General features: G+C 43.4%; 1 protein-coding gene and 1 pseudogene across 2 annotated transcripts in view; one reads left to right on the forward strand and one right to left on the reverse strand.

Moving 5' to 3' along the window:
• C1QTNF7 (C1q and TNF related 7) overlaps positions 1-23,375 on the reverse strand; it is a 95,529-nt gene that overhangs the window by 50,121 nt on the left and 22,033 nt on the right. The window contains exon 1 of one of the 2 annotated variants that reach the window (XM_024212273.3): positions 5,075-5,192. The exons of the other annotated variant lie outside the window; for it this stretch is intronic. The gene's annotated coding sequence lies outside the window, so the exon portion shown is untranslated. Of the gene's footprint in view, positions 1-5,074; positions 5,193-23,375 lie in introns of those variants that run through there. 2 annotated transcript variants of the gene reach the window in all.
• On the forward strand, positions 10,107-10,251 carry LOC112115249 (annotated as a pseudogene).

Raw genomic sequence — 23,375 nt, forward strand, 5'->3', positions numbered from 1 at the left:
TTTTCTTTTCTTTTCTTTTCTTTTCTTTTCTTTTCTTTTCTTTTCTTCAGTTATAGTTAAATGTTATAATTAGGTGTAGAAAAAATAGGGACAAAAGAGTGACAGTATTTGAGACAAAGCAAATTCTCAGTGAGTGAACTGATTGAGCAAGAAACAATCTCCCTCCCCCCCCCCCCCCCCACCCCCCGCCAGTATCTGAACAACATATGGCTGCTTTCCACGGTTTGTTTCAGTTTGGAAACTGAAGATGGAGCCGTTAGATGCATCTGGTGTCCCTGTGGAGGTGATAGAAAACACTGGCAGCAATGTAGACAAGATGGTAGAAGCCATATGAAGCAAAAACTAGCCAAGCATGAAGTCTGCATTACCTCGTGAACTTCAAGAGCAGTGCTAAACACCAGCGCAAAAGATACTGATTCTCAAAGCTACAGGGAAATGATGCACTGCTATAATATGTAGTACACAGACACTTTAGAAAAAAGACACTAATAATCCAGAAAATACTCCAGCACCCCAAGAAGGAAATACCTAAAACCTAACCACAACAGAGGACAGCAGGCTTATCTGAAGGTGAAACTCTATAAGGACAAGTTTTTAGCGTGATGTACATAGTGGCTTTGACTACAGAAGCGAAGTTCATTAAAAGTTGGAAGAGTTCATGTGGTTAAATCCTACACTGAAAAGCTCCTTCTGAAGGCTGAGATACTAGATGGCCATTGTGCCCCTCCCATGGGAAACCCACAGGAAGCGAAGTGCCACACAGTGAGCAGATTCATGGGACTCTTTGTAGACCTGGTGGGACTTAACTGTCTTTCTCACCAAGCTTGCAAACAAAATGGGCATTTAGATTTATTAGAAGTTCAAAGTATTCCAAAATGAAACTGCAGAATTTGTATGAGAGCCCTCAGTCGACTTGAGAGCACTGATAGGAGGCATCAGACTAGAGCGAGTGCAGGACAAATCTTCTCACAGCAGTATGGAGAAGTCAACAGGACTGTCTGTCACTCCGCCTACCATAGGGATCCCACTAACCACACCTCTCCCCAACTGCTGTGATGCCAATGTTGGGCCTCCACACTCCATCATCTGACAGCTTCTTCATGAGCCAAGATCCTCCAAAGACCATTAGATTCTGGGGGGAGAATGTTTTGTATGATGACAACGTTCACCATAACAGAGAACGCTGCAGTTTTTCTTTGTGGAGGTGGACTGATTTACACCAACTGAATGGATGAATTTTGGGGGCATAATCTTCCCCAGAGGCAAACCCTCTGAATCCACTCCCTAAGAGAACAAAAGCAGATCCAAGGTGCCCACCTATAGAGCCATGCAAGTTACCCAGCTCTGCCTAGTTACCAAGCCCCCTGTCTCACTTCAAGCAGGGCCCCAAAAATCAAGTGATAGTGTTGACTCCCACTGAGGTTACTGGTAGTTCCAATGATGCCCAGAGTAGGCTATACCTAGAGGAAGAATGAGCCAATGGTTAGGGTGCTAGCTGGGGATTCAGAAGACCCAGATTCAAATCCCTATTCTCCCCAGAGAGTTTTTTGGCATAACAATTAGTCTTGCCTCAGTTCTCCCATCTGCAAACTCTGGGATGTTATAAGAATAGATAAATTAAAGATTATGAGGTGCTCAAATACTACAGAAATGGGAGAGGGGGTCATATGAGTACCTAAAATAGATACCTGTGCACGAGGGCTCTACACGGTGATCAGAATTTTGACCTAATCTGTTAGAATGCAGACTGATGTGAAAGAAGCTTGGCACGCCCCCGAAAGTAGGTTAACAGGATTTATTTAAAAGATCCTTTCTGCAAACAATGTCGCTGTCAGGTAGCAGAGTGCCACCTGGAATTTTTAGTGCATTAACGTGTTCACAACCTTTAAACAGTCACAATTTAAAAGAGAAAAGCATCCCAACAGTCTCATATTTCAGCCAACTCTCTCCCACTTGGTATACAAATTCCTAACCCTTTGTGTCATCTGGTAATAATAGTCATTGTGGGCCATCAGGACGAAACCTACTTCGATTTGTTTTTATTTATATTTTTTCCCCTACAGTATCAGACACAAAATAGAACTTAATGCTTCCAAAAAACCCCACAGGAATTGCCACACTGGGAAAAGCCAACAGTCGGTCTAGGCCAGTACCCTGTCTGAGACAATGGCCAGTCCCAGCTGTTCAAGAGAAAGATGCAAAAACCCCTGCAGGAAGCAATTATCAGCAATAGACAGTATCAGCTTTCCATTGTATGAAGTCCTGATGGCATTGTAATTGAAAAATTCCCAACCATTAATCAGAATGAGGTTCTTATGCTCTAGCAGGTCACTACTAGTGCCTTCCATGCATATTAAATCCATGTTGGTAACAATTCTTATGTTATTTTTAATTTAAAAATATACTGTACATATGCAATAATCTGTTTCTAAAATTAACTAATTCAGTTTTAACCAATATTGTCACGTCACAGGCTGTCTGCAGAGTCCCAAAAAAACCCTGTTTAAGTCTCAAAGTGGGGGAAGAGTGGGAAGGAGAAAGGACTTCAGTGGGGCCAGGATCTCACCCTTATATTTCCAATTTATGTTCCAAAATCTATTTCTAGGCTAAGATCTTACATTCTCAGATTACTCACAGAGCAGATTTCATCGATATCGCAGCTCTTGAAAATAAAGTTTTAGAATAAAAATGCAAACATGTCTTAGGTATTGCCACAGGCACTGCATTATTTTGTCTAAGAAATTTTGCAGTAATGAAATTTCAGCCTTTTTACTACATATACATCAGAGTCAAAATTCAGGCTGCAATTATACTGCTGAAACTCCACTCACTCCTCACTTTGCTTGCTTGCATTGACACAGCTTGCACCAGACTCGTGCATCTGAAAACAGAATTTGGCACTCAGTTTCTAACTTGAAAATGTTACACACATTGAGTAATGGGGCAAAAATAGCCCACAACAAAACCTCTTAGATGACATGTGGTTTATGAGTTTGTGGGCTAGGAAATGACATCATGCACCCAGACATCGATGCTCTTCATTCACTGGATCAATTCTGTATGGTGAGACCCCATACATTCCTGCTCATAGAAAAAATATACAACAGAATATCTGAAGATGTTAAAAAAAATCCAAAGCTATAACCATCTGCTTATCATAGACATCTGCTGCATCAAAGCAATAGACTATGAAAGTTTCAGAAAGTTTTTCTGCTCAGAAGATGTATTTGCTGCCAAGAGACTAATAAAACACATGAACACACACACATCCTGAAAATACAACCTATGTTCTTACTGGAGTAACGTTTTTCTGACTAGGGATGAGTTGGCCATGAAACTGAGCAAGAAAGGGAAATAAAAGAATTTCATCTTCAAGTTGAACCTGAATGTTTTTTCACACTCAGAACATTTGTGAACATTTCCCACTACTCCCTTAATGACTGAGACTTCTGTCTTCCCTGTGAATCTTCTGGCATCCCCACCTCTATCCAATAACTCCTTCTTATCTCTATAACTGTCTAATATGCTACTGTTCCCACCCTGCAAGCTTTCTCACACTGACCTGCATCCTGTTCCCACTGAAGTCAAAGAGAGTTTTACCTTCAACTTCAACTCTCCTCAGCTTTACCTTCAACCTCAGCTCTCCAGTAGACCCATCTATACATTTGGAGCCCTTATTCAAACCTCAGTGAAGTCAGTGTCTTTCCATTGACCTCAGTATTCTTTGGATCAGGCCCTTGTACGTCACCCCCATAACTTCCCTGTCTCTAAAAGCAAAGAAAAGTCATAGGGGGGGAGAGAGAGGAAACTAAGGTTTGTGGAAGGACTGGGAATGGGAACAAGCTCTTTGAAGCAGGGGCAATCTCTTTGCATCTGCAGAGCACTTTGCACAGTGTGTCACTGTGGTAACATAAATGATAAATAATGATAACCAGTATCGCCAGGTGGGAAGATGCCAGATTTCCAGGGCCTTGTGCCTTTCAGAGTGTTGCAGGAATAGAGGGAGAGGCCTCTCTGAAGGTACTGATAGATGGGCACTGGGAGGGAAGGAGAGATGAAAGTCGGAAGGACCGGGTGCTTTAGCAAAGCTGCGAGGAGTTGGGAGTCTGTTTGAGTGAGAGGAGACATCCTGAAGTTTTGGACAGGCTTCTGATGAACCACTGAACTTTTGACTTCACATGAAACTAAATCTGCCCTGCTTAATAAAGACATTTAGTTTTGGGAACCTTTGGACACAACAATGGTTCATCATTCACACTTTGTACTATCTGCAGGTATGAAATCAGTACAAGAACCGGCCAGACCCTGCAGTCCTTACTTTGGCATATTGATGTCAGCAGGATTTTGCCCCGAGTTAAGAATATGGAGGAACTGTGGGATCTGGCTCAATGTTAATAAAATATGTGACTGCACTACGCTGAACCTGGAAGCTGGAAGAACAACAAAAAACATACCCCTCAAATGACTCCACAACAATGACTACTTCAGAACTTAAATACGAACAAGAAAAATGAGACGAGCTTTTATCAAGCATCCAAAAATGTCTGATACGCCTTTTCATGTTCTTTTTGCTGAACAGTCAGTGCCCATCCAAACCTAATGGCTACAACATATAAGTCACACCAACAGCCCTTGTTCAATGCAGTTCATACAATGCTACTGGACTCTGACATTTCTGTGAACACTTGCTTTCTACTAATCACTCTTATTTACACAGGTTTTACATTTTGCTGTCAACTTCACATTTTCCTTGAAAACATGGTACAGAATCAAAGAAATGGAATCATTCTCCATGCAGATCACAAATGGAGAACAGAGCTCTCAGTGAACTTAAAAGAAAAGAGAGACTGATCAGCATACAGACTCTGCTCTTGTCACAGTTCACACGCAATTCATTCTTAGAATAGGCAAGTTATTTATCATGCACACGGGCATGCATTATTCAGTGCAACACTGCCAGATAAAAACAGACATAGCATAACCAAACCCATTTGAAATTTGGGTTGCTTGAGCATCTTTATGAGGCAAGAGAATAAAGTAAGTTTGCTTCAGAGAAATGAAGCCCTGTACTTACATGCCTTGCAAGAGCTTCCAGCAGCTGGAGTCTGAATTATAGTGAATGCAGATGTTGTGCTGTAAACCCCCTAACTTTGGCACTGAAGACTATACATAACTCTCTGGTGCTTCACATTGATAAATAATTTCCTGGTTCCCCTTTAAAAATATTCTCACATAGGGTTTTTTTTTTTTTTTTTTTATCAGTGGTGCACACTGACAACAGAATGCAAAGCAGACAGTCTATCGGTTGTTACTGAGGAAAGAGTTCCCTGCTGGCTGAATCCAAAAAAGAATCCTTGACCTTGGCAACAACTAGAATAAATCTACTATATCTGTTGGCCCTCTCCTCAGTGCATATTTGAGCAGTAACATAAGAATGAACAATTTTAGCATAGGAACTGTGGTATGACATTTTAAACATTGGTAAGTTATAGGAACACTACTTCCTGCAGAGACACACTGGGGTAACTGCATTGTGCATGTTTTCAGCTTTTATTTTGTTCACAAATGTAACAACCTTCTTTCTTTGATTTCACAAATACCCAAGCCCTAGGGTTTTCAGATTCTGCGCCTTCCGTTTATTCTCATTAATATTCCTAAACAGGTTACTTTTGCTTTTCTGTTATAAACCTGGATTTTCTAAGAGTTTCAATATCTTAGCCGGTAAATGCATCCCAGACTAAAACGTGGCATTCATGATATCATACATAGCCTGGGAGCAAGCAGCCTTTTACAGATTTCTCCCTCCTCCAAAAATGACGTTTTTTTCCATTTTCTCTCTTTTTGTTTGTTTGCCATTTCAAAAATAGCTATAGCTTTTGTAAAACAACAAGACAAGCATTTGGAGCAAGTGCCAGTGGAGCAAATGGTTAGACTGTATCAAGCAAAAGACAATAATCCAGACCAAAATATTTAGCTATACGTTTTGAGTAGAAAGAAGATCCATGCTCTTCGAGGGAAGATATGCAAAAAATAATGGGCAAATGGTATTAAAACGTGCCAGGTCAGTTCCTCATTTTAAATGTTAGTCTTTCAGTTGCTTGTTCAGTGAGATTTGCCTTCCAGCATACAATATAATATAAATAAAGGAGTAAGGAAAACACCATTTCTGTAATAGTAATTGTTTTTATAAGCAAGAACCTATTCTGACCCTCCCTTTATATCTTTACTGTCTGCTAATTCCTTTGGTGCTGAACAACTCACCCGTTTTAGCCTCAATCCTACAAACCCTAACTCATGTTAATAATTCTTAAAGGTGAAACATGCCACTGAAGTTGTTCTCGTAGCCACTGATTTTCTTTATTTTCATTCACTACCTTTGGTATATTTGATTCTTAAAGTGACCCCTCTGGTGATAGTTTATCCAAGAGCAAGAGGGGGTCACATCAGTATCTTTCTTCATCCTTGACATTAGAGGCACCTTCCCCTTTGATGTGAGAAGGGAAGTCTCTTTAAGTTAGCATTCTGATATCTTGTTTCACATAGCTACCACTCTGGTAGGGCACATAAGTAGAAGAGATGATATAGCAACCTAGCCTATAGGATAAATGTATTTGGTTGCAAAGTACCTGGTACATTTTTAGTATACACACACACACACACAAAATCACAAGAAGAACATTAAACTACAAAATTATTATACATGACATTTATTCATCTTTTCAGGGTTTTGGAAAAATCAATCAAAATGACAATTCTCATCTAAAAGTAGAAGGCAGAGCTCCTGCATTCACTGTACTGTAGAACTGATCAAAAAAGGAAAAACAGTTTGACAAAGATTTTCAAAAATGTTAACAAAACTTTTTCAAATGTTGATATGTTTGTTTTTTTGGTGTTTTCCGCCTTTTCATGTTACCAGTGAATACAACAGAATTAATGATACCCCAGGGTCTTTCCTCCCACTTCTTTTCCCTTTTGACGCTCTGTAACTTTTCCAAAGTTGAGGAAGTTTTGATAAACTACAGAATAGCAAAAGAAAAGAAATGAAAAAAGAAAGAACAGCTGGTCCTCATTTATTCTACTGTATTCAGTGGCAAAAAAGAGAAAGGGGAAAAACAAAAACAAAACCCAAAATTTCAAAACATCAACATTTCAAAATTTCTGGTTTTAATGAAAAAATAGAATTTTTTAAAAAAACTGGAAGCTTTTTATGGACATTTCCAGTTTCAGAAAAAGATCATGTTTTGTTGAGAAAAAAATTAAAATGAAAAATTACGAAGAGCTCAATCGTCCAGTACCTGACATGACTTTAAATGCTGTCAAAGGGTCTCCACAACTTTCTAAACATTTTAAATTTGGATTGTCAAGATCTTCTTTGAAGTTCAGTCATGGTCTCCTTTTTATTTGTAAACTTTATTGAAGACATTAAAACACAGGCACAACTTCAAAGCCTGGTTTATTTGTAATTGAGATTCCTTTTCCAGTTGTAGCTGGCTATTGAACAATGATATATTGAGTTGAACGAGAGAAGAGTTCTCACTCCCCAATGTAGTTTCCATTTATATCCACTTCCTCTCTTAAACTGTGTAAATTTTGGGTTTTAAGAGTCTCCTCATTTTAACCCTTCCCCTTTCATCTCTTTCCAGTGCTTCTCTCTTTCCCGTCTTATCTGCCTACTGGTTTTAAAAAGCAAAATGCAATAATTCACTGAATGTGTGTGTTGAAATGCAAATATATTTAAAACTGTTGGCTTTTTAGTCTAATCAATACCTCTTAAGCTAGGAGGTTACTTTAAAACTGGCATGGATACAAATAACTATCTCAACACAGGAAAATCATCTCAGATGGTCCTGGGTTCAAGTCGCCCACTAAGAAGTGGGCTTATACCCAGCAGTGGCACCGCAGTGGTGCAGTAGAGGGATGAGACAAACAAACCACTGTCCTTTTCATCCTTTTCCATTGACTACTGAGGTAGAAATTGAAGGGCCAGGTTTTCAAATGGTGTAAATCAGCCTAATTCCTTTGAGATAAATAGAGTTACACCAGCTAAGAATCTGACCCAAAGGTCCTCTGGCACTTTTCAAGAAGAGTAGGTGATAAACGTAATACTCCTGATAACCTTATTGCCTCATAGGACAAGTCTTTGTATTACCAAACCTGCCACATTTCCCAAGTCCTGGGGTAATTCCATTACTGATCAATTCATCATCCATGCCTTCATTAACTCTCACAGGGACTATTGCAAATCCTCTCTCCATGTGCTCCCACCCCGCATCTCCATTCTCTGCACTCCAGTTATATTGCCTATCCTGCTGTCTTCCTTCTTAGACATACAAAGAAGTACGCCACCATCATCCCTATCCTCAAATTACTCCGCTGATTGCCGTTCATTTCAGGATCCAGTTCAAATGTTCCTACCTTGTTTTTCACTTTTCATGGGCTAGCCCTATATTACCCAATGGATCTTGTTTCAGATCTCCCCTTCACTCCCCTAGCTCTGCTCTCACTCCTCTCAGCCCCTTCACCTAGTCTTGCCACTGCTACTGCAAGAGCCTTCTCTTCTGCAGCTCCTGACATCTAGAACAATCTTCCTGAGTCACTCTGCCTCAGACTCTTCCTCTTTATTAAGGTCTGGTCTACACTAGAAAGTGAGGTTGATCCAGATACGTCATTCAGGAGTATGAAAGATCCACACTTCTGAACATTCCAGTTAAGGTGACCTACACCCTGGAGTAGATAGCACTAGGCTGACAGAAGAATTCTTCCATTGACCTATCTACCACCTCTTGGGGCAGAGAACCTCTCCCGTCAGCCTAGGTAGTGTTGAAAGTTAAGTGCTGCAGTGGTGCAGCTTCAGTGCTGCAACTGTGCCGCTGTAGTGTTTCAAGTGTACACAAGCCCTCAGTCATCCACAAACATCTCTTTTCTACCTTGTTCATGCATTTTAATTTAACTGTGCTATTATTTTTCATTCAGCTTCATAGCTGTATTTTTATTTACTTTTAGTACGTAGAGTGTTTGAGATGTAGTTTGCATGAACAAAACAGGACTGCTTACGAATTCAGGTTTCAGGAACTGGCCCTAATGTTGTAGTATGCTGGCTTTAACATCCAGTGAAGTTTGTGTGCTAGTACTGAGTGCCAATTGCTTGTTTAGACCGTCGCTGTACTAGCACTTATCCAATACCTTGTAAAGCACTTTGAGATTCTCAGAAGAAAGCACTATTGAAAACCAAATCCGATTCTGTTCTATAATTACATTTTCAGTACAAATATCTGGAGCACACAACCAGTTTCAGAGCCAGCTAGCCACAAGTGTGCTTCTATTGCTAATCCAAGGATTCTGCTTTTAGTAAAGAGAAATGATTCAGTGTGCAGTGCACCTTGAGCACGTGCGCACATGCTGTTAGTTTGTTCCCAGTACTCAAGTCCGCATCAGCCATAACACAGCTGTGTAAGCTGGAAAAAAGCATTCTGCAGGCTTTGTTTTGTACTATGATTGTACGTGATTGTCTCACTGTAGGAGCAGTATGCTGTGTTGTTGTAGCCGTGTCGGTCCCAGGATATTAGAGAGACATGGTGGGTGAGGTAATATCTTTTATTGGACCAACTTCTGTTGGTAAGGGAGACAAGCTTTCGGGCTTACACAGAGCTCTTCTTCAGGTCTGGGTAGGAGCAGTAGACAGTAGTCTGCATGTTATTGCTATGTTTAAAGTGACAACTGTTTTACTAAGTATTATATGTGCATTCACAGATGTGTCAGGATTGCAGGTGGGTTCTTACAGCTACAGTATTTTTGATTGTCCTCTGGTAACATCATGATGACTCTAGAGACTATTGGCCAAATACTCAGAAGTGAAGCAAAGTCTGAGTGAAAGGAAGAAAAATGCACTGAAGTACAGCAGGGCTGGGGGAAGGCATCCTCAACCTCACAGTTACTGCAGGGCCCAGAATGTGCAGAGTTGTCACATAGGCATTTTCCATAGCTTGAGCCTTAAGAGTCCCCCATACAGGTTATGACTTGGCTTCTCAGCTGAGTGAAATTGTGCCACTTCTACTGGAATCTGGTCTTATATAGGATCAGAACCTTGCTCAGGATTTGGCTGTATCTTAGTATCTGATATTTATAGAGGAAAACAAAACAACACCTTTTATTAAATGGATTTTTGAAACAGGGAGCTGGAATAGGAGCTTGCTCCATCCACTCCATGCATCAACCTTGTATTGCAGTGCTTCCAGGAAAGGTGCACCTCCCATCTGGGAGAATATTCTGGTTAAAAGGAAGTGAAAAAAATTGTTGTGTTACTGTCTTGTTTGTAATGTTAATATATTTCTTATTATTGTGGGTTAGTTATTTGTATTTTGTATTTGTATTTTGTTCTTAGTGGAGTCGCTGGGGGGGGGGAGCTGCTTTTCTTAATTTTACTTTACTGTTGTTTATAGGCCATTTAAGTGACTCTTTTCTTAGTCTATTCTATGTAGGTGCTCCCCCTGCTCTCATTAGTATACCTTCCAAAAGTGTGAGGTTTGGATCAGTCTTTCATCTGTGTCATCTTGAGAAAATGTCACTGTTTTAGATTAGGGAATAGTCTCTGTAAATGTTTTCCTAGATTAGGAATAGTTTATAGGAGCAGAAGAGGAGGAAGGTTTGAAATACTTTCCTCATGGATTGTATTTTCTAAATGGACAACCTACCCTAAATTCTCAATTACTGAGGGACAATCTTCACTCATTGCTATATTTCCACATCCAACTCTCTGTATAACTTTTCATGAGTGATGTACCCGAATACTTTGGATGCTAATATCTAAACTGTATTCTTAAATTTATTCACCTAAATTTGGGTGTACGTGATTATGCACTATATGTATCTTATGACTTTAAAAACAAACTTTGTATATGTGCATAATTTAAGCACTATATCCAGATGTACAGACACTCTTTTCTTAACCTGTGTACTATCTAAGTTTTTAACATTAGCTTTAATAAAAAAAATTAAATCTGATATTTATAGAGGAAAACAAAACAAAACCTTTCGTTACTCTCTCTCATTAATGTTGACCACTTGAGTAAACAAAGTATAAAAGGTACTCAAATGACAATCAGCCGTGTCTTTTCTATAAGCCTCTATTTCTGAGCCCTGGTCTACACTATAAACTTATGTTGATATAACTTCATTGCTCAGCGGTCTGGATTTTCCACAGCCCTGAGCACATAGTTATACCAACCTAACTGCTGGTGTAGACAGTGCTATGTCGACGGGAAGGCTTTTCTCATCAACATAGCTACCGCCTGTTAGGGAAGTGGATTACTTATGCTGATGGGAGAAGCTCTCCCGTTGGGCGTAGGTAGCATCTCCACTAAGGCCTGGTCTACACTAGGCGTTTATGTCGAATTTAGCGCCGTTACATCGAATAAACCCTGCACCCGTCCACACCACGAAGCTATTTAGTTCGACATAGAGGTCTCTTAAATTCGACTTCTGTACTCCTCCCCAACGAGGGGAGTAGCGCTAAATTCGACATGGCCATATCGAATTAGGCTAGGTGTGGATGGAAATCGACGCTAATAGCTCCGGGAGCTATCCCACAGTGCACCACTCTGTTGACGCTCTGGACAGCAGTCCGAGCTCGGATGCTCTGACCAGCCACACAGGAAAAGCCCCGGGAAAATTTGAATTCCTTCTCCTGTCTGGGCAGTTTGAATCTCATTTCCTGTTTGGACATCGTGGCGAGCTCAGCAGCACTGGCAACGATGCAGAGCTCTCCAGCAGAGATGGCCGTGCAATCTCAGACTAGAAAGAGGGCCCCAGCATGGACTGATCGGGAAGTCTTGGATCTCATCGCTGTGTGGGGTGATGAGTCCGTGCTTTCCGAGCTGCGCTCCAAAAGACGGAATGCAAAGATCTACGAGAAGATCTCTAAAGCCATGGCAGAGAGAGGATACAGCCGGGATGCAACGCAGTGCCGCGTGAAAATCAAGGAGCTGAGACAAGGCTACCAGAAGACCAAAAAGGCAAATGGACGCTCCGGAGCCCAGCCCCAGACATCCCGTTTCTACGAGGCACTGCATTCCATCCTAGGTGCGGCCGCCACCACTACCCCACCAGTGACCGTGGACTCTGAGGATGGGATATTGTCCGCGGCCGGTTCCTCGGACATGTTAGCGGACGGGGAAGATGAGGAAGGAGATGAGGAGGACGAGGCAGTCAACAGCGCTTGCAACGCTGATTTCCCCGACAGCCAGGATCTCTTCATCACCCTCACAGAGATCCCCTACCAACCGTCCCCAGCCATTAACCTGGACAAAGAATCAGGGGAAGGATCAGCCAGTAAGTGTTTTAAACCTCTAAACATTTATTTTTAACAGAACAGGAATTTTAACAATACCAACAATGGGTTTCTCATGATTAGTTTGCCCTAGGCGCTTAACGTTTCAGTCCCTGGCAGTGCAACTATTAAAAACAAATCTAACAATGTCCGGTTTTGCATGATTGTTCTGCCCAAGCCGCTCTACTGTTTAGTCCCTGCCAGTGCAGCTACAGTAAAATGCGGTCTACATGTCTGGGGATAGAGCAGAAATCCTCCTGGGACATCTCGACGAAGCTCTCCTGGAGGTAATTGGAAAGCCTTTGCATCAGGTTCCTGGGGAGAGCGGCCTTATTGGGTCCTCCGTGGTATGAAACGTTTCCGCGCCAGGAGACCATCAGGTACTCCGGGATCATTGCCCTGCAGAGCATGGTGGCATACGGCCCTGGTCTTTGCAGGCTTTCCCGAAGCATTCTTTCTTTATCTCTGTCTGAGATCCTCATCAGGGTGATGTCGCTCATGGTGACCTGCTTTGAATTAGGTAGGGGAATGTTAGTATTGGGACTGCTTGCCCGTTCCTTTACAGAACTGTAACCGCCCGTTTACAGCCACGCGGTGGAGGCGGGAGAGGAGCGGCATACAGGGATCTTTCCCTAGGACAGCCGCGAGGGGGTGGGACAGGGGCAGAGTTGATGCTTGCCGGATTGCTGGCAGCAGGGACTAGCATTGCTTTCAATGTGAAAGGAGGCCAGTGCTACTATCAAAGTTTTAAGCAGCCACAAGTCTACGGCTTACCATGTCTGCCTGCTACACAAATTCCAGTGTCCTGCCCCGCTTCTCAAATCGGCAGTGCAAGACCCCAGGCACTGAATGCGAGGGCCGAAAATTCGACCTTGTCCTGAGTGCGCATGTGATAGGTACAGTGCATGGTCTTGTTCACAGAGAAAGACTGTTCTTTGTTCACAACGAAATTTATCTTTCTGAGGAATTCACTCCCTTTTTCCCATTCCCACAGCCACATCTGCGACTGTCTCCCAACACAGCCTGGCATCACACTCCCAGAGGCTAGCGCAGATTAGGCGGAGGAAGAAGAGGACGCGGGAGGACATGTTCTCGGAACTAATGGGCTGCTCCCGAGCCCAGGCAGCACAGCAGACCCAGTGGAGGGAGAACTTGTCCCAAATGCACCGGACACACATGGAACGTGAGGAGAGGTGGCGGCAGGAAGACCAGCAGGTGACTCAAACGCTGCTTGGACTAATGAGGGAGCAAACGGACACGCTCCGGCACCTTGTGGATGTTCTGCAGGAACGGAGGCAGGAGGACAGAGCCCCGCTGCAGTCTATCAGTAACCGCCCTCCCCCGCCACCAAGTCCCATACCCCCCTCACCCAAAGTCCAAAGAAGGAGGGGCGGCAGAGTCCGTGAAAACTCTCACTCCACCCCTGCAGACTGCTCAAGCACCAGAAGGCTCTCATTCCCCAAAATTTGAAAAGTCCTTTCCTTCCCACCTCACCCAAGCCCCCGTCCAAGTTTCACCCCCCAGTTTCATGTGTGGTTGTTAATAAAAAATACGTTTCTGTTCATTACTGTTTCCATCATGTTCTTTAGAGGAGAGTCTGTCTGAAGGGGGGGAAGGGGGTTGTAATTGGACAGGACAGCAGCAGGGCACACACACAGTGCAGTCACTAGTTACCCTGGTCAGTCTGGGAGGTGGTTTTCATGTTGTGTGTGTGGAGGGGGGGAGGGTTGCTCTGTGACTTTGTGGCGGGGGAGGGCAGTTACAGATCTTATGCAGCGGTCCTTATCCTGGATCACAGAGCCAAGCAGCAGGGGATCTGTAACCCTCCTCCCCCTGCCACAAAGTCACATAGCCCCCACATACACGCAGTCCCGATCAGGAGGGCTGGCAGGCTCCGTTGAAACAACCAGTCCACCAGTGCGGAGCCTGTCATTCCTGGAGTTTAGAAGCGTCATTTGCATCAGTACACTACACCCGCTCCCCACCACAGTCTGCGTCCCAGGTTTAAAACATTCCCGCGAAAACAGTAATAAAGAAAATGGTGTCCATTAACAAAATAGAAGTCATTTTATTTTTAAACGTGTGTTGGAAGGGGGTGAAGGGGGTATGTAACTGGAGAGGATACTGAACATTTAGTGGGTAAAGAAAGGGGGGCAGGTTCAGCTTCTCTGTACACAAACTTAAAAGTCACAGGTTACCCTGCTCACTCAGGAACCTAGCTTTCAGAGCCTCCCGGATGCACAGCGCGTCCCGCTGGGCTCTTCTAATCGCCCGGCTGTCTGGCTGGGCGTAATCAGAAGCCAGGCTATTTGCCTCAACCTCCCACCCCGCCATAAAGGTCTCCCCCTTGCTCTCACAGAGATTGTGGAGCACACAGCAAGCTGCTATAACAATGGGGATATTGGTTTCGCTGAGATCACAGCGAGTCAGTAAGCTTCTCCATCTCCCCTTGAGACGGCCAAAAGCACACTCCACCACCATTCTGCACTTGCTCAGCCGGTAGTTGAAGAGTTCTTTTTCAGAGTCCAGGGCGCCAGTATAGGGCTTCATGAGCCAGGGCATTAGCGGGTAGGCTGGGTCCCCGAGGCATCTCCAAGAGTTATTTTGTGGTCCGGGAAGTAAATACCTTCCTGCAGCCATCTAAACAGACCAGAGTTCCTGAAAACGCGAGCGTCATGAACCTTGCCCGGCCATCCGACGTTGATGTTTGTAAAATGTCCCCAATGGTCCACCAGTGCTTGCAGCACCATTGAAAAGTAGCCCTTTCTGTTAATGTACTGGCTGGCCTGGTGGTCCGGTCCCAGGATAGGGATGTGAGTTCCATCTATAGCCCCACCGCAGTTTGGGAATCCCATCGCGGCGAAGCCATCTATGATGGCCTGCGCGTTTCCCAGGGTCACTACCTTTGAGAGCAGTACCTCAACGATTGCGTTGGCTACTTGCATCACAACAACCCCCACGGTAGATTTGCCCACGCCAAAGTGGTTCGCGACTGACCGGTAGCTGTCTGGCGTTGCAAGCTTCCAGAGGGCTATGGCCACTCGCTTCTGGACAGTCAGGGCTGCTCGCATCCGGGTGTCATTGCGCTTCAGGGCAGGGGACAGCAACTCACAAAGTTCCAGGAAAGTCCCCTTCCGCATGCGAAAGTTTCGCAGCCACTGGGATTCATCCCAGACCTGCAGCACTATGCGGTCCCACCAGTCCATGCTTGTTTCCCGGGCCCAGAATCGCCGTTCCACAATATCCACATGACCCATTGTCACCGTGATGTCCTCGGCGCTGGGTCCCGTGCTTTCTGACAGGCCTGTGCTACTCTCAGACTTCAGGCTCTCACCGCGGTGCCGTAGCCTCCTCGCCTGATTTATCTGCATCTGCCTCTGGGAAAGGTGGATGATAAGCTGCGAGGCGTTGACAACGGACACAACTGCAGCGATGGTCGCAGCGGGCTCCATGCTTGCAGTGCTGTGGCGTCCGCGCTGTCACTGACCAGAAAAGTGCGCGAACTGATTTCCCGCCGGCGCTTTCAGGGAGGGAGGGAGGGCGGTAGTGATGGACGGATGACGACAGTTACCCAAAAGCCCCCTCGACACATTTTTTTACTCAGAAGGCATTGGCGGCTTGACCCAGAATTCCAATGGGCAGTGGGGACTGCGGGAACTGTGGGATAGCTGCCCACAGTGCACTGCTTCCAATGTCGACGCTTTCCCCGTTAGTGTGGACTCACAAAGTCGAATTACTGTCCTTAGTGTGGACACACACGTTCGACTTTGCAATATCGATTCCACATATTCGATTTAAGTGAAATCGAACTACTCTCGTAGTGTAGACATACCCGAAGTGCTAATGCTGCACTGCTGCAGCACTTTGAAATAATAAGCCTTGCACATAGGTTTCTCTAATAACCAGAATTCTTATCCTTTTTTAATTCTTCTTTTCATTTTAGAATATACAAACAATTCCCTTGGAGGAAGAATTTTGGCACTCTATCAAGCTTCTGTTACACACACAGAACCCCAAGTGACTTCAGTAGGAATTTAGGCATGCCAGAAATGTAGGATCACGGTCTATGAGACTAGTATGTGACCAGGTGCCTACATGGGCCCCACGGAGAATGCCACACTCAGGGGAGACTGCAAGAAATAGGGCAGACAATCCCCAAAACTAGTGGTTTATTCTATAATTAAATTCACAAAGTCAGTAACAAAAGAGCTTTTGTAGCACCACACTGGTTAACACGAAGCCAAAGACAGTCCTCTTTAGCCATTCCAGTCATTGGCTCCCATCTAGACAACCAAGTCTAATATACAGGTTTCAGAGTAGCAGCCGTGTTAGTCTGTATGGGCAAAAAGAACAGGAGTACTTGTGGCACCTTAGAGACTAACAAATTTATTAGAGCATAAGCTTTCGTGGGCTACGGTTACTGAAAACCTGATTCACCATATTTAAGGTTCACCAATCCCAAAGTATCAGACACTTATCTCCAGGTCAATATGAATCTCAGATCTTACCTAAATATCACATTGTCAGTCAATCCTTCATAACTAAATCTAAGATTTATAAAAAAAGGAAGGAAGAAAGAAGAGAGTTATAAATGGTTAAGAGATCAATATACATACAGCTGTGTGTAAAGTCCATAGGTCAGTTTCATAGCAGAGATGGTCAGGCTGCTGATTTGTAAAAAGTCTTTCTAGAATCAATTCAAAGGGTTATAGTCCACTAGGCAGTTCAGGTGTAAAGTCTGTTAGAGAATTCCAGGGTAATCCAGGTATCTACCTGAAGACCTCAGTCCTATGGCTTAAACCTTTCCTGTTAAAGTTTAAGCAGCCCTGAGATGAAAGGACCAGGCCTGAGGCTTCTCTTTTATACCTCTTCTAGCAGGCTGACAAGCCTCCTCACAGAAATTGTCATACCAGGGCTTTCCTCCAAGGAGGAATAGGCCATGCAGATAGCTTACAGACCATTGCTTTGATAAAAAGAACAGGAGTACTTGTGGCACCTTAGAGACTAACAAATTTATTAGAGCATAAGCTTTCGTGGGCTACAACCCACTTCTAACACGGCTGCTACTCTGAAACCTGTCATTGCTTTGATGTTAATCTTCTATTTCCTATGCACACACAGGTAAACTGGCTACACTTATTTACATAAGGCAATTAACTGGTCCTCCATTATAACAGAGATAGTTAAACTGAAGACAATGTAGATAAAATTATTAGTTTCCTGCAATATGTCACATATTTGATTTTAAGGTTAACTGGACATAGACACATACATAATATAAGGCAATTAAGACTTGAAAGGGAATTAGCATCTAAAAGCTAATTGGGTTACATTGGTACACTTCTAACAAGATACAGGTAAACAGACAAATACACTTTGCAGCTACTCTCTGATTCTTATCAATACAAAGTGAATGAGTTGGAGATTGCTAGCCTAATTAACATTTCTTTGATACCTATTTCATATGTGGATTGTCTTGATTATAATTGTATTGTCTCTTGTTAAGTTGTTGTGGCTCATACACAGGTTGGCTAGTCTGTCAGTGTGACAGCTATGTATAATTTGTATCATAAAACAAAGTGTGGTTGCTATTTCTGATAATAGTTGCAAAATATTACAGTGTGGAAAATAAAAGTTATTATGTCTGTGAAATGATGTGTGAGGCTAAACAAATGATATATTGTGTAGAGGTCAATTTGAAATGGGCAGATATTATGCAAGCTAGAAAATGTTTGGGCTCAGAAGGGAAATAACAACTAGAGGTGGAATTTTCAAAAGCAAGCCACCATGGCTGCCTATGATTGCATGTAGCCGATCTGCGACTGCTAGTAGCAAATATCACCAATGACCGATGATGGGACACGAGATGGGGAGGGCTATAAGTTGCTATAGAAAATTCTTTCCCAGGTTTATGGCTGGTGGGTCTTGCCAACATGATCAGGGTCCAAGTGATCACCATATTTGGGGTTGGGAAGGAATTTTCCCCCGGGGCCAGATTGGCAGAGACCCTGGGGTTTTTTTTGCCTTCCTCTGCAACATGGGGCCGGGGTCACTTGCAGGTTTAAGCTAGAGTTAATGGTGGATTTTCTGTGACTTGAAGTCTTTTAGTCATGATTTGAGGACTTCAGTAACTCACCCAGAGGTTAGGGGTCTATTACAGGTGTGTGTGGGCGAGATAGGTTCTGTGATCTGCAATGTGCAGGAGGTCAGACTAGATGATCACAATGGTCCCTTCTGGCCTTAGAGTCTAGTAATCTAAGGCACTTTTGAAAATCCCATCCTATAATTTATCTTTAATGGTGCAACTACAACAGTATGGTACACTATAAGGTAGAAACAATAGAAACTATGAGGTATGGTTTCATTGTCACATGTGATGACTGAGCCAGTAATACTGACACATTTATTCCCGTGGATGTAAAAATACATGGCAGGGAAGTATCATTTGAAAAATATGTTTCTTAATATTATACAATTGTTATGTTTCACAAAAATTTTGGCCTGCCATCTATGTAAGGTACATGTATGCTCACCATTAGCATAGTATCTAAACACCAACCTTTGTAATATATCTATCCTCACAACACCCATTGAGGCAGGGAAGTGCTGCTATTATCCCATTTTATAGATGAGGAATGGAGGAACAGAGAGACTAAATTACTTGTCCAAGATGACACTGGTAGTCTGTGGCAGAGCAAGCAATTGAGTCTCAGGCTAGCCCCCTAGCACTGAGGCGATCTTCATCTCCTAAATGCAGTTGTGTACTTGAGATAATGATAGCTAGATTGCAAGTTACCCTACTTCTACAATTCATTTCTGAGGAGAAAAATAGCCACTTGTAAGATACTAGCATTGGAACAGGTTCCAGAGATGAACCCTAAAAGGGAAAAAATGAAGATACTTGCAGCATTCACTCAGACTGCACTATGTGCTGCTAATTATGCTGCTGCTATACACATGCCAGGCAGCTGGATTATGGATCACTCCTTGAATGATTCCCTTTAAAATACCGCCTTTCCAACCAATTGAAAAATCAATTAATAAAAAATGGTGGAGGAAAACATGAAAGATCACAATCAATTGCATTTGATAGTGAGAATCAATGTTATAGTTACCCAAAAATTGCATTAAGGTAAATGTCACTAGCTAGCTTAGCTTGCGGTTCTGGAATAGTAAACACAAGACATCTGGAATCTATTTTTGTTTTCAAATTCAAACTGTAACTGAAAAGCAGATCCTGTGAAGCAATGAAGGACAAAGCAAAGACGACAAGACAGTCTACAGAGCTAAAATCTGAGCCTCCTAATACAGTTAGTGCCTTAGATGCATGACCCTAGTACTCTGGCCTCACTGTTTAGCTTCTACTGAGCGACAGTATTTTGTGCTCTAGCCAAGACCTACAAATGATGTGGAACAAGACAATCAGCTCACTGGGGCAAAAATACAGGGGGAAAGAAAAAAAATTACAGCCCTGCTTAGAGGACCAGCCCTGGCTCACTTTTTTCACACCCCTGTAGAAGGCCAGTAAGATAAAGCACCATCTTGAAAATGTGCCAGAATATGTCCTCTTAGGTGGGCCAGGCTAAGTATTTCCAGGCTGACGCTGTTCAAATGCTCTGTTTTAATGGATGAATTAGTGAATAATGGGCAGGGTCTGTGTGGCCTCATATTCATAGTGGTGCTTGAAATTACACTTCAGTGCAAAAGAATTTTCTTCTGAATAAAGCCAGACCAATATGGCTTTTTTAAAACGTATAGTACACAATGAATTATCTCTTCAATTTCTCACTCTCTAAAATCAAAGGCCAGATCTTCAGCTGGCATAAATTGGCACAGCTCCATTGACTGTCGAGGTATGCTGATTTACACCAGCTGAGTATGTGGCCCACAGTGTACCATGGCATTTACATTCTCTTTTTTATCATATGGGCATCATCAGAATACTGCCCACAACCTGACAACTACTGTAGTTACATATCCACATCAAAGACAGTGTTTAGGCTCCATATCATGGCCACATGTGCTTTTAATATTTGGTTTTAAATGGTTCATTGAGCAGAACAATTTATGAACACCCACATGTACCAATAAAATGAATCTTAAAAACAAAAACTATGTACCAATAAAATATGTATGAATGGCCTGATTCTGCCCTTTGAAAAGTTGTCAGGGCTTCCTACTATGAGCTAGGAAAACCCATCTAAGGTAGGAATGCTTAGTGTCTTGGATGTAAAAATACTCACATGGATGAGCTATGAGCAGGCTTTAAGCCAGGAGAGCTGCTCATCCCCCCAGTAAGGGTTTTTTCTTTTCCCAGTCAACAGACTCGGGTTTTAGCAGGCTCCTTGGGAATTGGAAAATGAGCCTATTTTACCTTGGTAATCAGCTTTCCATTGAATGACTAATGCAACTGAAGAGTCTACCTCAAAACATGGCATCTTCATTTTATCTCTAGATAGATAGATAAGCACCTATTCTAGATATAACACCAACAGACCCCGGTTGTCAGCAGGTGGGATTGAACCTGGGACCTCTGGAGCTAAATGCATGAGCCAAAAACCATATGGCTGTTAGCTAAGGCTGTAGCAGACTCGTTAATCTCTATGTGGTCACGGTGCCACTACATGGGACAGAGCACCACACACAGGAAGTGTGTGGGTTACACAGGTTCTAGGCAACTTTTGCAAAGATTACAAATACAACCACAGAGAAGATAAAATCAGCAACCTCAGCTCATCAGCAACACTAAAAGGTAACCAGCCAGAAATAAAAATATCAATCCAAACAATACCCAGCTCACCCACAAATACCAGTGTCACAGGATCGGTCCTATACCCCAGCTTTTAAACAGTCTCTTCAAGGAAGCTTTTTCACTGTGCCAGGATCACAAAGGATCTCAATCTTCCATCAGGATAGGCCATCCAGCCTCACCACCTCTGAGAGAGTGACTATGGCTTCAGGTCTCCTGCTTCACACTGTGAGCTCTGCCCAGAAAGTCCAACTAAGATGGACTCCTAGTCAGAGACTTTTACATTCTTCAGGGACTAATGCACCTCAGCAAGGATTTGCAGTGACACCAGGCAGCATTATCAAAACAACAGGGTCTATTAGTCAACTGGAACACAGCATTGGAAGTCCTTAAGTTTGCACAGAGAAAGGTTAAGACACAGACCATCTGGCTAAGCCACAGCAATCCACCAGCCAAGCTGCTGTGAACTCCATTTCAGGCTCTGTCTCTCTCTGATCCTTTGTCAGTGCCATGTGAGAGCAGCCAGCCTCTTCATCCCCTGCTTGTCATCTCTCTGTCCTTTGGTCTTGAGCTGGCCTCTGCTCAGCTTCCCAGCTGAGAAATGGGGGGAAAACCTCCTTCCTCTTAGTCACTGATTGCTAGGTGTCAATTATCTGATCATTGGGGTTTCCCTGGTCTCTGTGGGATACTGCATTGATATGGATCACTTTCAGCATGACCCATTATATATAAATCTATCCATGCAGTTCTGGTCACTCCATCTCAAAAAAGATGTATTAGAAATGGAATGGTACAGAAAAGGACAACAAAAATGATTAGGGGCATGGAACAGCTTCCATCTGAGAAGAGGTTAGAAAGACTGGGACTGCTCAGCTCAGACAAGAGACGAGTAAGGGGGGTTATAATAGAGAGCTATAAAATCATGAATGGTGTGGAGAAAATGAGTAGGGAAGAGTTATTTACCCCTTCACATAACACAAGAAGAGAAGGTTACTCACCCTGTGCAGTAACTGAGGTTCTTTGAGATGTGTGTCCCTATGGTTGCTCCATTGTAGGTGCAGCAGTGCCCCCTGTGCAAGGGATCAGAGATCTTTACCAGCAGTGTCCGTAGGACCGCACATGTGCACCTCCCCGCTCTCACAGGACGTATATATAGCACTGTGCGGTCCGACTGGCCCCTGGTTCCTTCTCTGTCGCAGAGCTTACGTTTCAGCTCCACAGTCCAGGGGAAGAGGGCAGGTAATGGTGCACACATAGGGACACACATCTCGAAGAATCTCAGGGCTAGTCTACACTTACCGGGTAGTTCGACGGCTGGGGATCGAAGTTCCGGGTTCGATTTATCGCGTCTGGTCTGGACGCGATAAATCGAACCAGGAAGTGATCCCTGTCGACTGCGGTACTCCAGCTCAACGAGAGGAGTACCGCGGAGTCGAAGGGGAGCCTGCCTGCCGCGTGTGGACCGCGTCTGAACCGCGGTAAGTTCGAAGTAAGGTATGTCGAATTCAGCTACGTTATTCACGTAGCTGAATTTGCGTACCTTACTTCGACTTGGGGGGTAAGTGTGGACCAAGCCTAAGTTACTGCACAGGGTGAGTAACCTTCTCTTCTTTTTCGAGTGATGTCCCTATGGGTGCTCCATTGCAGGTGACTAGAAAGAAGTACCCCTAATTGGAAGCCTGGGGCATTTACTGCAGACGATAGGACAGCTTGTCTTAGGAGAGTATCAGCTGCAGCGTCATGAGTGATGGCATAGTGATGGGCGAAAGTGTCCATTGATGCTGTCAAGGCTGGATCCCCACTTTGAACTTTAGGGTTCAAATGTAGGGGCCTGCATAAAAACTTCTAAGCTTATCTACCAGCTTAGCTTTGGTCCGCTGCCACCATCACAAGAATTCCCTCCCTGGGAAGCCTTGAGAAACCTTTCACCAATTCCCTGGTGAACACAGATCCAAACCCCCTTGGATCTTAAAACAAGGAGAAGTTAACCATCCCCCCTCCTTCCTTCCACCCTCCTTTCACCAACTCCTGGTGAATACAGATCCAAACCCCCTTGGATCTTAAAACAAGGAGAAATCAATCTGGTTCTTAAAAAAGAAGGCTTTTAATTAAAGAAAAAGGTAAAAATCATCTCTGTAAAATCAGTATGGAGAATAACTTTACAGGGTAATCAAACTTAAAGAGCTCAGAGGACCCCCCTCTGTCTTAGGTTCAAAGTACAGCAAACAAAGATACACACTCTGGTAAAAAGGTACATTTACAAGTTGAGAAAACAAAGGAAATCTAAGACGCCTTGCCTGT

The sequence above is a fragment of the Terrapene carolina genome, unplaced genomic scaffold, assembly GCF_002925995.2.
Source record: "Terrapene carolina triunguis isolate 2854851 unplaced genomic scaffold, T_m_triunguis-2.0 Scaffold66, whole genome shotgun sequence".
NCBI lineage: Eukaryota > Metazoa > Chordata > Testudines > Emydidae > Terrapene > Terrapene triunguis.